Raw genomic sequence first — 15,340 nt, 5'->3', positions numbered from 1 at the left:
GAGGGAAGGAACACCTTTTAGCACTGCTTAGAAACAGAGGAGATCAAACTAAACTCTGCAGCTCCAATGAGCGAAGGAATTATGTCCTATCCACCTTCATGAAGCCGCAAAGACCAAAATCTCTTGAGAGCGTGCCATTTCCTTTCAGCCTTGTGCACTGAGCCTTCAGCTCATCACGGATCAAAAGATGCTGCACTAAATTACAAGAAAAATGACTGCATTCTGTTTAGTTGCAATCCTGGTAGTCATAACAAATCTTGTGTGCATCAGATGGCCTCCAGAAAAATCACATGCAACAGCAACACCATCCTCAGATGCTCTCCCAGTACCTTACCTAATCATTGCTCCGTCACTGGACAAGACTTGTCCCCACCCTTCACACCTACAGCAACAAACCTACAAATCTTCCAAACATTTCTTCAATTCCACACCCCTCCGGAACATTCCCGCTTAAAATCGCACAGCTGCCCACGGGACAAAGGTCCAGTGTTACAAGCTGCTGCTCTCCCTCCACACAAGCCCCTTGCACATCTTGCACTGCTGCTCTGAAACTGCACAATTTGTCAGCAGCACCATTAGACTCAGAATTGGGAAACAATTCCTTCTGCTGGGTTAAGTTGGAAACAGTTCAGGCTACAGGAGTTCTTTATTATTCACCCTCATGGAATGCCCCTGCCCTTCAGAGCTCAAGCACTCCTGTGCAGAGCATCTCATGGAGCCAAAGAGAAAGGACTGCTGTCCCAAAAGAAGAGTCTGGGAGGAACTCCCAGTGTCCTTCATGCCTTGAGAAAGCTAAGGAGCAGTCACTGATGGCCTAAAGGGTACAAATTCAGTTCAGATGACAAATTTTCCAGGGTGATCCCCCTCCTCTTTATCTTCTAACACAACTACAAACAAACCAAATGATAGATTTCACAAGGAATAAGGGATGTTTATAAGCAAATCTCTAAACTAAGCCTGGCATGCTCACCCAGGAGTTCAACACAGCAAGGCAGGCACTCTGCACTACCTAGTTCATGGCAAGAGATTTCTAAACTCTACCAAATGAAGTGAAGAAATGAAACAGAGAGCAATAGAACCGTATTTTAATTCATTTCAAGGCATGGAATAACACAGAATCTTTTCCATGAAACTAGGGCATTTTTCTCCCTTATCTAGTGCCCAAGTAAGATTAGAAATTGGGAAAAAAAACCACTGAAACTGCAAATGCATTTTGCCCCCAGCTAGAAACAAAAGGTAATTATTTGAAAACTAGAAAAAACTCCAAGAGGAAACGTAAAACATTATGGAATATGTATTATTTTTATCACCCAGAATTCCCCATGTTAAAGGCACAGAGAAAACCATCATTCAGAAGTGGGAAAACAGAGGGACTGTACAAGTGAAATGGAGTTCTGACAAATGATGCTGTGTAGAATATGGGTTCCCAAACCAACAGAACAAAGGCACCCCGACAGCAGCAGCCTCAGAGATTGTACATTGCAGCTGAAGCACGGGGGTTTCTGTAGATTCACCTTGTAAACTGGCACACTTACTTGCCAAGGCTGCTGAACTTCTTTCACCTTAAACCACAAAACCTCCCAGTCCTTCCACAGCAATCACTCCATCAAATCAAGACAGACCAAAACATGTTCTTTGCGCTGTTCACAATAAGATGAAGTTATGTGCCCAAGAGATACCATTTGAAGTCAGAAGGAACAAGCCAGCAGGTGTAGAAAACTGGTATTTGAAGAAGTGACAAAAAGACAGCAAACTGAAGCCCATGCTTAATACAAAAGCCCATGATTAATAGAACACAAATGCAGATGGATATGATAAGCTTGCACTGTCGAAGCTAAAATCATTTCTAACAAAAATCACCACATTTCCAAGAATTCAGTACCACTTGTGGTGGCCACTCCTGATCTCTACATAATATGTCAGCAGTTCAATTGGCAAGAATCTCTTTATCTAGATCCAAGCAGGGAAGAAGTCAAGGTCCCAGTGATATGCAATTCTGTAGCTTCATTAGAAACCTTTCATCCTGCAATAGTTGAAATCCAAGCGAGAAAAGAACCTGTTTGGACACCAACTATCCTTAGTAGCAACGTTTTGCAGCACGCAATTTGAAAAGGTTAACCTGCCAGGCAATAATACAGACAAGAAAAATGAAAAGGAGGGCAAGGAGAATCATCTGCTGCTGAAACTGCTCTTCTACAAAAACAAAGTGATATGAAGATTCAGCCCGTGAAGAACACATTCCTCAACCAGGAGAGAAAAACACAATTCTTAAAAATCTCCTCTGTCGTTCTGATTGGGAACGGTGGGAAAGAACGACACGGACTCTCAAGGGAGTCACAACAGGAGAATCTTCTCTACTTTATTACTCTAGGCTTGTCTAATAGACAGATACGTGGAAAGTACAGAAAGGAAACTCTTATTGCTTAGTAAAGTGCTACATCACCATCATTGGTCAGCGGGGCTCACCACCCCCCTGACTTTCTCCTGCAAGGAAAACAAGAGGACAGACAAACAGCACCTGGCAGTTGTTTTCTGTCTGTGAGGATTGTTTTGAAATCCTCCTATGAATTCCCAGGCTAGCTTCTCGGGCAGGACTGATAGGCCATGGGGCCTGCAGTTTCTGCAGCTCTCTGCAGCCTGCTCCAAAGCTAGCATCCATACTCTCCACTACATAAGAAATAGAAAATTGACTACAAATCACGTGTTCACTACTTGTTGCTTGTTCACTACTCAGACATCAGAATTACTACCACAATACTAGAAGAACAATCCAAGAAACATATTCCAGGGATGCATTTTAATTCATTTGCTGCTGCCAGCCGTGCTGTGCTTTGCTTCTATCCATCCACCCTGCTGCAAAAAGGTTCAATTGTGTTTTCACCATCACTTCAAATCAGCTCTTTGACTCACAGCTCACCACAGACCTCGAAACAGGAGGCAAAGATCTGCACCACTTGGCCTTTCAGAACTTCTCACCCATCTATGACCTTTCTGGGGCCAGCTTCAGAAAATGAGGGGGAAGCCATTCCAAGGAACACGACCAAGGAAATCACACAGCACTCGGGACTTGTTCCAGGCATCAAATTTTTAATGGATGATGTGAAGTAACACCGAAGCAATTCCTGTCCACAGAAAAAAAGATTTCAAATGGTTTTGTCTCAAGGACAATCACTGGAGGTTGAAAATTTCTGGGGCTGAAAGTTACATGAGGTCCTCAACACTGAGCAGTCAATATCCCCAGAGTCTAAACTGTGAAATTACTACCTTGGCAAGGAGAACATTTTCAGGATTTGCAACTCATCTCAAAGCCTCAGTAGAACTCAACCAGCAGAATTCCCCTGAGATGGCACTGTGCTCTGGAAGCCCTCAAATACTCACTAAAACAGACTTGACTTTCACTAGGACAGCTGCTCATGAAAATCTGGGGTAAAACCTATGGGAAGTGGCCATGTGCACGCATATTCCTTCTTCCCACAGCAGGCACAATCAAATCCTCCTTTGAATGGCCTCCAAGTTGAGCAGCACTCATTGGCACAGCCTCTTCTCCCACAGACAGGCCAGCGAGCAACACGGCAGCGCCAGCCAGGTGGGCAAGGACAAGAGAGAGCAGATGCCAACAAGGCTTGGAAGCTGGGCCAAGGGAGGTTTACGCTGGCCATTGGGAAGAACTTGTGCCCAGCGTGGGCCATCAGATACTGCAATGGCCTGACAGGGGCTGCTGGAGTCATCATTGTGGCACGGGTGCAAGGCAAGCCAGGCCGCAGCGCTCGGGCCCCGCTCTGCTGGCCATGCTTGCCGCCATGGCTCCCAGCTTGGACTCAACATTCTCTCAGGGCTCTCTGCAGCCAGGGCATTCTGTGCTTTTGTGACAACCCAGCCTCTGGGGACGGCACGCTGGCTGGCAACTGTCCCCAGCTGTTGCTGCGCCCCAGTGCCCAGGCACAGCTGCTCGCAGAGAGACGCCCAGAGCCTTGGTGCTGCTGGCAGAGCGCTATGGCTGCTCACGGCTCCTCCGCGCTGCTGCAGCTTTACGTGCTGCTGCTCTTGGCTCATCCCCTCGACCCTGTGAGCAAACCTGAGCGCAGCACGGATGCCTCTCCTCTGCTTCTGGAGGATTGTCATCTGGACGAGTCGGACCCTGAGCGCATCCGGTGGGCGGCCAGGACATTCCTGCTCATCGACCTGCTCATCATAGGAATGGCCATGGGATGGGCCCTTGGAAGAAGAATTCAGAGACGCTGGCGAGAGGTGAGGAGGGGGGTGGGGGGTCAGGCAGGCGGGATGGGGCAGACCTTGAGGGCCTCTTGGGCACCCTTTGGCCAATGCCCTGCGGCAGAAGGGGCCTGAGCTCCTGGCTGGGGAATGCGACCCAGGGGCTGAGCTCCATGGACAGCACCAAGCAGAGGCGGCAGAGCTCTGCCTGCTGCAGCCTCTTCCCCGGGCCAGCCCAGCCCAACTGGGCCCGAGTCTCTGTCTCCCAGGCCAAAGGCAGCCCCACAGGTGCCGGCCCCGCTCTGCCCCTCTGCCTCTTCCATGGGGATCCCTGTGCTTTGCCTTGCAGCGGAATCTCCAGAGCCCTTTGGGCCGTGCGGGGCCCCGCCGCCATCGAAGACAGGGCTGTCCCACGGAGCTGATGCAGCTGCTGATGGACAACCGCGACCTGATGCGGCTGCTCCTTCGCGACAGCCCTCAACCAACCACCAAGATGGCGGCAAAAGAGGGCAGTGACAGGAGACTCCGCACCTCCCCACAGCTCTGACCTCCAGCGTCGCGCTCCAGCTACAGAACCTTACGGGGAACGGGTGACCAGTGCCCAGCCCAGGCACTGCGACGTTCCCCACCTTACAAGTTAGCCACACCCCTGTTGTTGTTCGATTCCCCACCACGTTTCCCCCAAGAAGTTGACCTTTCCCTTAGTGTTCAGTTCTAAACAGTTGAAGCATTGAAGTTTCTTAGCCTTAAGATTCTTACCCCATAGTCTTCTAGTAACGTTGGATTGTAGATTTTAGAAGTAGTCAAGTGAATAAAGTTCACGTTTTCTACACGTTGCTGTGTCATTTTCTTGAGGTTGCACCTGAGACCTGGGGACTCCTTGAGAGATGGCTTTGCATGGCAGCTCCAGACTGCCTGCAATGGAGAGCCCCAGTGCCCCAGCAGGCTTTGCAAGAGCACGGAGGGCAGCGGGAAAGAAGAAGGTGGCCAATATTCACCTGCCTCCACCTTCCAAGGAAGCTTGCAGTCAAACCCTGTCTGCCCTTTAGGGGGGACCCTAAAGGCCCCGGCAGGCATCCCCATGGCCCCAGGACGGGGGGCTTGCAGCACTCTGGGGCACCAGGAAAGGAGCAGGATCATCCCTGGAAAGCTGTCTGGAGACAAATCCAGAGACGTCTCCCCTGGCATCCAGGCAAGGGCTGAATACAGGCAGGCTATTAGATCCACAGGCTGCCTGGGCTATGGCACCAATCAGTCCTGCTTCATAGATTTCGGGGGGCGGGGTTATACATATATATATATATATATATATATACGCATATATGTATATATGTATCTACATCTGTATTTAGTTCTTTGTATTTATCCTGTTGACCCTCAAATAGGATTAGATTTCATTTTCCTACAAAACAAAACATCTGTTTTTTGATTTTTAGGAATCAACCATCTGTGCTCCCACTTTAAATCACTTCTCTCAAACTCATTCTGCATCTTGCTCCTTTCCAGCACCATCAAATACCTCTGTTAAAATACAGAGCATCAGTGGAAGGACGACAATCTTGTTACTTGCTGAAGAAAGTTAACTTGGATGACATACCTGCTTTTAAAAATCCAAGAGGAACAAAACCTACACATCAGCTTTAGAATTTCAAAAGCTGCTTCCTCAACTCTTCCACACCACTTTACTCTTTGGGGACATTCAGCAGCAATACCAAACAAGCACAGAAAAGAAATGGAAGAAGAAATGCAGATAGTCAGCAGCAGACCACCTACCAAAATACATTTTAAATGCAGCTCCAAGTTCTCCAAGAGCAAGTTTGAAGTGTAAATGGAGACACTCACACAAAATTACTACCAGGTGGTACTTTTGGCATTTCCTTGGGCTTTCCTCTTCATTTTTTTTTTATCTCTCACCTAAAGCAAGAGAAAAAACCCCAAACAAACACAACCTTTCAGGCAGAGAAAAGATGTGGTTGCTCTTGAAGAAAGCATTTCATTCTGCCTGGAGAAGAAGCTGCTGGGAAAAATATTAGCTTTTAGCAAAATGGCACTGTGCTGTTGCACTTGTTCTAGCACTGGGAGAAAGAACAGGCCCGTCTGTAAGGCTCCTGCAGCTCACCCTGGCTGAGGGTCATTGACCACTGAGCACTGCAGGCATCACTGGCAACAACGATGGTGGAAAATGGGGAGGGAGCAGGATAAATAAATGTTTGCCATTGCCTTAGCCAAAAAAACCCCAGACATCAAAAGCAACCCACCCTCAAAACAAAGCTATGAAAATAGTTTGCCTCTGAATTTAAAGAACTTCAATTAACTCTATGATGTGTGCTTTTGGTTCAGCATTCATCAATCTGAATTTGAATATGCACAGGGTAATGAAAGGTAACTGAGGCTTAAAAATCATGTCTATTGACTTGTGCATAGCCTATACTGAAGCACATTAAAAAGCAGCGTTTTGCTTGAAATCTGCACGGTATTAACTTCATTCAGTCTTACACTCACTAGGTAATTAAATACATGAAGAAATAGATTTTTATTTTTTTTTATTAAGAATGCATTATTAATTAGGAAGGCATGGCTTTAGCAGAGTCTGCTGATACCAACATTACTCAGCTAAGTTCAAAGTATGAACACAAGAACTTGATGACAGAAGCAATGTTCATCAGAGCCTCAACAAGAAAGTTGCAGTTCCAAGTTTTTCAGATGTCCTACACTTGCTAAGGCACCTCCAGAAAGAGGAGTCAACTGAAAATAGCACAGGAAATTTGAAACCCATTTCTATATTTTTCTTTTTTTTCCTGAACTTTCTTGTGGGCAACAGAAAACTCCCAATATGTGGAATGCAATGTAGTTTTTATGCCAGAGTCATGAGTCATCCCCTCAGTTCCAACCTGATCCAATGCTCACTTGAATCTTGGAAAGGCTCAAATCAGCAAGATGAAATTAAAATTGTATTCATGAAAGGAGCTCTTTACTCTCCATTCCCCTCCCTCCCCCAAATACATCAGCACCAAGTGAGAAAGGCTCGATTTGAAAGATAATTATTACACAATTAAACTTGGACATAGCTAGTTTGCTACAAGTTCCAGCAGACAGACAAACAAGAGCAGAATCAGAGGTTATCAACCTCAATAGAAATTCCAGCTCATGCTTTCCCCAAAAGCCTCATTTAATTTATCCAGGATTAAAAAATAAAAGAGAAATGAAAAAAAATCACATAAAAGCATTTCACATAGTATATAGTGAAATACTATCATTTCCACCTGAAATATTCATCATCATTATTATGTTTTTCCATACTAAATTACAAAGTCTCCTGCACCCATCTTCCCAATATCTCATTCTAAGTGCTTGCTACTTTAATCCCTTAGGAAGCAAAAGGAGCCTCAGGTGTCTCTGGATCAACAGAAACTAAACAACACAGCTTGACAAAGTATATTAAATTGTCAATCAACTCAATAAAGGTTTTCCACTCCAGAGATAGCTATCACCAGCTGATGAATTTGGCTAGGGCAGGTTTAGTGAAGAAAAACTAGGTCTTTATTACCAAATCAGTTAGGAGTTGTTCTACCGTACTGCCCGTAGGATGGGAGTATAAACACCATATTCTTCACAGCCTCATCCACAAAGAATTCCACCTTCAAATTAAGGCTGCTTTGGAGTTGGACCAAACCAATGAAAACTCACTCATCAAACACAGTGATGGCAGCATGCTCAGTCTTTGCAATACAAAACTGGCAACTAACAGCACATTCCTGATCACATCTCCAAGGCTGAGTGTACAGAACTGCAGTGGTGGCCAGGCCCTCGCTGACTGCCAAACCTCCAGCCATCATCCCTTCCTCTCACAGCGACAGGGCAGAAAATAACAACAGCAGAAACTAGATTTTTAGCTTAAGCTAAAACCACAAAGGTCATTGATGAAACAGACTGGAGTGCTTTAGAAACTAGCACGCAGACTTAGCTGAAAACAAATCTTATTGATCACCAATTACAATGAATACTTAATTCTGTTATTCTGCATTATTATTAGACAGTCAGAGACAGCCAAGCTGACCTCAAGCATGCTGAAGCATCGGGGCCAGGCAGTGCACATCTTCCCAGGAGCTGATTTACCCATCGTTCTCAAGTGAATTCACCTGCACACAGCCCCACGGTAGAACTGCTAGGCTGCAAAATAAAAAAATAGCTCTGCTTAAGAGTCAAACCCCAGGACATAGACCATATGAAAGGAAGAATGAAACCTGCAGCATTTGGTTGACCTTCAATGCCCTGAGAAGATGACAAATTCCCCAAGATGAACAAGTGCCCAAAATACAAAGCAAAGGACTGACTTTTAGGGATCAAATGTTAAATAGGCCTGTGAAATTGGAGTTGTTAGGTTGCACATGAAAGAAGGGAAAAAAGAAAAAACCACCCCAACCCTCAACTGCAATTTTACATCCCTCTTGGAAAATTTGCTTTAATAAGAGAGAGGAATGGATACAATCTTCCCCTCACCTGGAGATTTTAATCAATTCAAGCCATTTCAAATCTGGCAAGAAAGCCCTACCACAGTCCCCATCAAACAACATTGCCTTTCATTTTTGCTTCTCATGACTACTTCAGAGCAGTCTAAATAACAGCAAAGAAGGAAATTCAAGTTGCAATTCAAACACTAAGCTCTGGAATCCCACATTGCCTTCAAACACCTGCATGAAACACTAACTTCATGCTCTATGCTCCCTGCTTTCTTCTAGTTTACTGCACAGTGCATTATTTACATAAAACAGAATTTCTTCTGTGGGAAAGGCTTGCATGGTACTTCAAAGCCTGAATAAATCAGGGACTGCAGCTTGAACTAACAAAAAAATCATCCAAAAAATTCCTTTCAATATCTGCATTGTATTACCTTATCATGCTACCTGTCTAGCTGAGTTATTCAGGTATCCACACCAGAAATGACAGACAATGTCTCTCTATGATGATGTGATGTTACTTCAAATGAAAAAAAACAATAAATAAAAATCACAGATTAATTTCCCATACAAATGATGACTCACTACTCCCAAATCCTTCCTTATAGCAGGATGCTCACTTCAGTCTGGAAGTCTTCATGTTGCAGCCTGCAGGAATCAGCTTATTTCCTGTCAAGGGCTGGAAAGCCTTACAGGAACTGGTTTTGGTTGAAGAACTTCTCCAAGGTGCTTACCTGTGGGACTTATCCAGGTAAGGGATGTTAGCTCCCTCTTCTTTGAGGTTCAGTGTCCAACCACTCCTACTGCTGGTAAGAAGAACAGAAGAAACATCTGCCCATAGCAAGGACTGCACTGGTGGGCAAAGTCCAAATTCCATCCTTCAGGGAAAAAGAAACAAAGACTGAGGAATTCATGTCTGTTCAAAATTTCATCCTTGACTACTGAAAGCATTGGAAGCACATGTGTATGTTTAAAAATGGAATTGTCCTCATTTAAGAATAAAAATAATTTGATCCCATCACCATTTTTCTTGGTCCAATCCTGAACTGCAGATCCAAACAGCTGAGAAAGCATGGAATAGTCTGCTGGACAGCATTAAAATGAGCAACTCCTGTATCTTCCTAAGATAAGAGCACAAATCACAAAGAAAGGCACTCTGAGAAAAAATTTCTTAGAGGAAGACCTCAATTATTTTCCAGCAAGGCAGGTAATATGCATTTGGCTATTTGTTAGAAAAAAAACCAAAAAACAAACCTGTTTTTATACAAGATTTTACTCATATATTAACTATCACATATTTTGCAAAACAAAAAGAGACCACAGCAAAGTAAAATCCCAATTTTTTCCTATATTTAAGCTGTGATAGTATGTCTGAAATGGGAATCCAGAGCCTCACCAGATTAATATCACCACTTGGACCAGAGAATTTGCCATATCCACTTCTTCTGGTTTCGTTCAGTTGGAGCTTCTGTTTGTACAGTGATGATGGCTCTTGAACATTCTGGGATTTAAAGTAGTCCCTGAAGAGATGGCTGACAAAAATATGATGTTACTTTCAAGATGCTTTTTAATTATTTCTACCCTCATCCAGAACCTGCAAACATCTGATCTCCTTCACTATGCTCCAAGCTCATTAAAACTGGAACGCTAAATAAGAATATTCAAAATATTTTGTTTTGCATTGCTAAAGGCACCACTGCAGGTACTTGACTCATCCTTCAGACTGTAAATAAATAAATGAAGTCTAGGACAGGTCAAATAAAGACACTATGTTTTCTGTGTTTTGTTGGGGTTGGTTTTAGAAGACTTAGGAGATTTGAAACAGATCTTTTATTAAGGAATTGTTCCTAAGGGACTTGACTTAAAGAAATTAATTTATACTTGGCAGTGCATTTGATTGATTGCAGTTCCTTTTTTTCAAATACAAACCAGCATTTTCACTACCAGGTGTGGTGGTTGGAAATGTTGGGACTGTAGAACACTGCAAGGCTAATTTCTCCTCCAGTCTCCATCATTTTTATGTAGCTCAGCATTTTCTCATCCTTACTGAGATCTGCTGCAAATTTAAAATACCCTAACAGGGCTGAGAGAGTATTGCAACAGTGTTTATCTAGTGTATCATTACAGTTCTTGTTACCCTAATTCCACAGTTCTGAGCAACAACTCTCATTTTATGGGCAGGTAATTGAGCTCTATGATACATGAATTGATTTGCAGGGGAAATACATTAAAACCTGGCTGGAAAAGAAAATTATTCAGGATCTTCACTCTGATTGCCTTTTACAGCTACCACTCTAGGACCACTGAAAGAGCTTACTTTAGCTCATGTCAATGAAGCTACAATTCAGTGTTTGTCCAAAAAATGTTCACATTCTAAAATGAAGGTTACTGTGGTTTCCTGAGTTATAAAGGCAGAATTAAAGATTACTGCAGATTCTTAGATCAGGACCACTTCCCAGCTCAAGAACTATTTAGTGGGAAGAGCCAAGGCAAAAGGCAGCATTCAAGCAAGTGTTGCTGATCAAGTGAGTTACGGGTTCTACATGAAAATGTTAGCAAGGGTGATCCAGTCAGATCTCATGTCTGCCTGTGGTTCAGCACTGCAGCTGCTAACACCCAGAGCACCAGATCCAATCACTCCTGAGGAGCAGGTTTGTTCAAGCAGGCACTGTTGTTTCAGGACCAGTGAAAGACAGGACAGAGACAAAATTGATAGTACTCCCTCAGTGCAAACAGAACTTGCCCTGCGACAAATTTGCTCCTCTCTGGCCCTACTTTTAACATCCCTGCTCTCAAATTCCTATTTTTAGCAGCTTCTCATAAAAGGCATTCTTACTCAGAGAAGTGAATGTTAGAAGTGTTCATTTGAATGAAGCAAACAATTAAGCAACATCTTCCCTAAAGTGATTTTGTAAAAGTTATGGTTTAGTTTTCTTCCTAATTGCTTGGAAAAATCGGATTGGCGCAGGAAATGGGAAGGGTTGGCTAAAAGGAGTCAGCTGATGGGAAGCAGCCAGTAACTCCTGCTGCTGCTGACCTGCTGCAACTCCCAGGTAAGAGGACAAGTGCCTCATTTGTAATCAAGTCTATATAAAACACAAAAGAGGCAGAAGGACAAACCTGGTTCATAAAGGCAGCAGTCTGTGACCAAAAGCAGCAGAGTCAGCAGCCAGTGTTTCACTCCTGATGAGAGCCCACTTGCAAAAGTTCCACTTGAGTACCTGCTGCAGAGCAGAGGCTGTTCTTCATTGATGTGTCAAACCATGACAGCCATACTTCTGTTGCTATTCAAAGAACAGGGATAAACTCCGGGGTTTGTTAGGTTTTAAATAGTTTCCAATTTCAGGCCTAATAGAAGGCAAAATGGAAAATATCACATGTAATAGGACTTAAAAATAGAAATATGGAAGAACACAATGTTATACTCATGTTACCTATTACTTTTTTCAGCTGAGCAAAGTCTTCACAAACACTATAAATACATATCTTTTTCCCCCAATGAAAATAATAATAAAAAAATCTGTCTTGTAACCTGAAAGAAAAGAGATAAAACCAAAGCAAACCTGATTCTTGTAAACAGAAAATGTTGCTTAAAAATTGAGTTTGGGGAGCATAAATATTTAATTGCCTTGAGCATGTCTTAGGAATTCACATTTACTCAAAATAGTGTCAAGAGCAAACAAAACTGCAAAACAATCTCTTTTAGTAGGAAATACCTTGTGAGAATCAAGTGTTTTCTTATCATCTTTCACTGTTTCACTTGATGTCTGAATCTTCTAACTCCAACTCCTAGAACAGCATCAGTGGGGGAGAGAGACAATGAACACTCCTTCTGTTATTTGACTGACTGCAAGGTTTAGACATGTAGAGTATTAATAAAAATAATTTATTCTCACAGGGTTTTGTCAGAATAACAAGCTGGTAGCTTTAAATATGGTTAAGAAAATTTTATGTATGTTAGGAAAAAACAAACAAAAAGAAACATTTGCAGTAGTAGGACAAAACCATCATAAAAAAGGTATATAGCAGATATACATATTTATATTCATATATATATATCTCCAATTTCCCAAAGCATTGCTCTAAGAATTAGACAAAACTGGCTACAAAATTCAGATTTTTTAGGTTATTTATTGACTGTAAAGTGAATCCTGACTGACAATAAATATCACTGGGGAACATTAATTATTAAATATACATTGTCCAATCTTTAACAAATCAACTTTAGTAAGAACAGTTTTAAATCTAAAAATAAAAACAATTTCCAAGACACTTATTTTAAGTAATTGCACTAAGAAATAGTAAGACCTTATATATAGTTAAATGACTAGCAGCCAACTCACATCATCATAGTAAGAATAATATATATGTACTGCAATTTTAAGTGTTATGACTTCAAGAACTTGTAGTAATAAGCAAGCATTACTTGCTAAATAACACAAAATTTGTCTGATTAAGTCTGTTTAAAAGAATATGCAATGGGAATAACTAAGAGCTGAAATTAATGGTGTTAGCTTGTAAAGACAGAAATTTACTTCTTACAAGTAGGAAAACATGCAATATATTCCTATACTTAACACATGTTCGTAGTACAGACATTCCTGTTAATAAATTTCAGGTTAAAATTGACAAATGTGACATGTTCTACTATATGGAATTTCTTCAAGTGACTGTTGTTCCATCGGACAACACAAACTAAAAAATGTCCTGCCTCTCAGAAATATTATTCTGTTTCTACTCTTTACTTTATTTTTTTATTTTTTTTTTCACTTTTAGAAAAACACAGATTTTTTTTTTTTTTAGTATTAGAAAAATATAGGACAAAAACAAGGCTTAAGTTTTAGATAGGGAAGAGAGAATAAGGAGATGCTTTATAAGCTGAAATATTTTTCTCTTAAAGCTATGGAGATGGACAACCATGTTCTGAAAAAAACTCCTTTAATTCATGACAGAGTATATTGGGAAGCATGGAGTGTTCAAAGTGTGGATTTTGAGTAAAAAGTAGAGTAATTGTGATACAGTGAGGCGCTGGAACAGAGTGGAGTGAAGATTTGAGGCCTTGAGGGCAATGAGAAAACTGTTTTCCTGCGAAGCTCACAGAGACAGATGAAGAGGACTCATGGCCCATACACACCTCAGAGTGATGTGAAATGGGAGGAGTGAACTCATGGCAGATTTCCGGGCAGCTGGCATCAAACAAATAGAAAACTATAACAGAAATATTTTTCTTGTGAGAAACTCCATAGATTAGCAGAAGAAGATTTCTGTTTCTATACAAACACTGATAAAGAGACTCTAGCAAGAATTGGGACTGTTTTAAACACCAAAGTTCCAAAGTCTTTTGTCTCTATCTTGTCATGTGAACAAGGGAATGCTGGGTAGTGCGGGATAAAAGGGTTTTCTGAAAGTTTATTCTGGTGTTCTTATTCTTGTAGTTTTGTGAATAAACTTTCTTTATTCCTTTTAAGTTTTAAGCCTGTTTTGCTCTTGCTCTAATCCATATCTCACAGCAAGAAATAAGTAAGTTTTCTAGTATTTTTTCAGTTACAGCTTTAAAACCACGACAACTGTGTTTTCACCATCACGTCAGATCAGCTCTTGGACTCACAGCTCACCGCAGACCTCGAAACAGGAGGCAAAGATCTGCACCACTTGGCCTTTCAGAACTTCTCACCCATCTATGACCTTTCTGGGGCCAGCTTCAGAAAATGGGGGGGAAGCCATTCCAAGGAACACGACCAAGGAAATCACACAGCACTCGGGACTTGTTCCAGGCATCAAATTTTTAATGGATGATGTGAAGTAACACCGAAGCAATTCCTGTCCACAGAAAAAAAGATTTCAAATGGTTTTGTCTCAAGGACAATCACTGGAGGTTGAAAGTTTCTGGGGCTGAAAGTTACATGAGGTCCTCAACACTGAGCAATCAATATCCCCACAGTCTAAACTGTGAAATTACTACCTGGGCAAGGAGAACATTTTCAGGATTTTCAACTCATCTCAAAGCCTCAGTAGAACTCAACCAGCAGAATTCCCCTGAGATGGCACTGTGCTCTGGAAGCCCTCAAATACTCACTAAAACAGACTTGACTTTCACTAGGACAGCTGCTCATGAAAATCTGGGGTAAAACCTATGGGCAGTGCCATGTGCACGCATATTCCTTCTTCCCACAGCAGGCACAATCAAATCCTCCTTTGAATGGCCTCCAAGTTGAGCAGCACTCATTGGCACAGCCTCTTCTCCCACAGACAGGCCAGCGAGCAACACGGCAGCGCCAGCCAGGTGGGCAAGGACAAGAGAGAGCAGATGCCAACAAGGCTTGGAAGCTGGGCCAAGGGAGGTTTACGCTGGCCATTGGGAAGAACTTGTGCCCAGCGTGGGCCATCAGATACTGCAATGGCCTGACAGGGGCTGCTGGAGTCATCATTGTGGCACGGGTGCAAGGCAAGCCAGGCCGCAGCGCTCGGGCCCCGCTCTGCTGGCCATGCTTGCCGCCATGGCTCCCAGCTTGGACTCAACATTCTCTCAGGGTTCTCTGCAGCCAGGGCGTTCTGTGCTTCTGTGACATCACAGCCTCTGGGGACGGCACGCTGGCTGGCAACTGTCCCCAGCTGTTGCTGCGCCCCAGAGCCCAGGCACAGCTGCTCGCAGAGAGACGCCCAGAGCCTCG

The 15,340-nt window shown here is 42.9% G+C and overlaps 1 protein-coding gene across 1 annotated transcript in view; it reads right to left on the bottom strand.

Annotated features, from left to right (window-relative positions):
* LOC147653225 (uncharacterized) overlaps positions 1 to 15,340 on the bottom strand; it is a 420,383-nt gene that overhangs the window by 235,702 nt on the left and 169,341 nt on the right. The gene's annotated exons all lie outside the window — the stretch shown is intronic.

The sequence above is a fragment of the Cyanistes caeruleus genome, chromosome 5, assembly GCF_971803275.1.
Source record: "Cyanistes caeruleus chromosome 5, bCyaCae1.hap1.1, whole genome shotgun sequence".
NCBI classification, from domain to species: Eukaryota; Metazoa; Chordata; class Aves; order Passeriformes; family Paridae; genus Cyanistes; species Cyanistes caeruleus.
Note: the sequence above shows the minus strand (reverse complement) of the source record. Positions and strands in the feature narration are given on the sequence as shown.